General features: G+C 17.1%; 1 pseudogene across 1 annotated transcript; it reads left to right on the top strand.

The window, feature by feature from the left end:
• Window positions 1–244: 244 nt before the first annotated feature.
• On the top strand, window positions 245–1,819 carry LOC132931539 (cytochrome b-like; annotated as a pseudogene). The gene has a single exon (XR_009662712.1). The product of XR_009662712.1 is annotated as a cytochrome b-like (transcript).
• The last annotated feature ends 392 nt before the right edge of the window (window positions 1,820–2,211 follow it).

The raw sequence follows: 2,211 nt of genomic DNA, 5'->3' as shown, positions 1-2,211 counted from the left end.
TAAATGATTAAAATTAAAAATATAAAATAAAACTCCAGAAAATAATATAAATATTAATACTAAAATAAATAAATTTATCATTTTAATAGTTTAAAAAAAACATTGATATTGTAAATCAAAATTATAAAATTATTTAAAATAAATCAGTATAAATATATACATATTATCATTAATCTCCAAAATTAATATTTTAATTAAAATATATACTGAATTTTAAAATTTATTTTATTAACTAATTTAACCATAGCAATTTTATTAACTATAATAAAATCACCAATTAGATCAAACTTAATCATTTTAATTCAAACTATAACTTTAACATTAATAATTAATATAATTACTAAAACAGCATGAATTTCATTTATAGTATTTATCTTATACATTGGAGGATTAATAATTATTTTTTTATATATTTCAAGAATTGCTTTTAATGAATTAAATATTAATAAAAATTATAAAATTATAATTTATAAATTAACATTAATTTTAATGTTAATCTTTTATTTAAAATTAAATCTCAATCTTGAAAATTTCAATTATGAAAATAAATTTATATTTGAAGATAATTTTAATTTATTAAATATATTCATAATACCAAATAATTTAATAATTTATTTAATTATCTTAATCCTTTTTTTTATATTAATTTTAATTATTTGAATACTAAAAATTAATAAAGGACCAATTCGACAAAAAAATAATTAATGAAAAAAAATATACTAAAAACTTTATCCCCAATATTAAATTTACCTACACCAGCTAGAATTAGTTTTATATGAAATTTTGGATCTTTATTAATAATTTGTTTAATTAATCAAATTTTAACAGGATTATTTTTAGCCTTCCATTATAAAACAGATATTAATTTAGCTTTTCAAAGAATTATTAATATAAATCGAAATATTAACTTTGGATGATTAATCCGATCTTTCCATGCAAATGGGGCTTCTATATTTTTTATTATAATTTATATTCATATTAGACGAGGTATCTATATAAATTCTTTCAACTTTAAAATAACATGAATTATTGGAGTAATTTTATTATTATTAACAATAATAACAGCATTTGTAGGTTATGTATTACCATGAGGACAAATATCATTTTGGGGGGCAACAGTAATCACAAATTTATTATCAGCAATTCCTTATTTAGGAAATTCAATTGTTATTTGAATTTGAGGGGGATTCTCAATTAATAATGCTACATTAACACGATTTTTCTCAATCCATTTTATTTTACCATTTATTATTATTTTATTTACTTTTATTCACTTATTCTTTCTTCATTTAACAGGTTCTAATAATCCACTAGGAATTAATAGAAATTTTGATAAAATTACTTTTTCTCCATATTTTCTAATTAAAGATTTAATTGGATTAATCATATTTATATGAATATTTTTTATTTTAGCTTTAATTTTTCCATACCTACTAAATGATCACAATAATTTTATTATAGCAAATTCAATAATTACACCAAATCACATTCAACCAGAATGATATTTTTTATTTTCTTATTCAATTTTACGAGCAATCCCTAATAAATTAGGAGGGGTTATTGCTTTAATACTTTCAATTTTAATTTTATTAATCTTACCTATATTAAACAATAAAAATTTTTTAAGAAATAAATTTTACCCATTAAATAAATTTTTATTCTGAATATTTATTATAACATTTTTTATTTTAACCTGAATTGGGATACAACCAGTTGAATACCCATTTATTACAACAGGGCAAATTTTTACAACAATTTATTTTTCTTACTTTTTCATTAACTTTTATATCATAAAGTTATGAGATAAATTATTAATTTAGTTAATTAATTTATTTAAAATATTTATTTTGAAAATAAAAAATAGAATTTAATTCTATTAACTTAATACTTAAATTAATGATATAAGTTAAATAATTTAATAGAAAAATTAAAGACAAATAAAAATAAAGACAAAGGTAAAATTAATTTCCAAACTAAATATATTAATTTATCATAACGAAATCGTGGTAAAAACCCACGTAATCAAATAACTATAAATATAAAAATCAAAATAAAAATATTTAAATAAAATTTATTTATTATCAAACCAAAAAACATTTCACATAATAGTATCCCTATAAATATAATTCTTATATATTCAGATATAAAAATAAAAATAAAAGATAAACTTCTAAATTCAATATTAAATCCAGAAACTAATTCTGATTCACC

Source organism: Rhopalosiphum padi, unplaced genomic scaffold (assembly GCF_020882245.1).
Source record: "Rhopalosiphum padi isolate XX-2018 unplaced genomic scaffold, ASM2088224v1 scaffold20, whole genome shotgun sequence".
NCBI lineage: Eukaryota > Metazoa > Arthropoda > Insecta > Hemiptera > Aphididae > Rhopalosiphum > Rhopalosiphum padi.
This window is presented reverse-complemented; position numbering and strand designations above follow the sequence as displayed.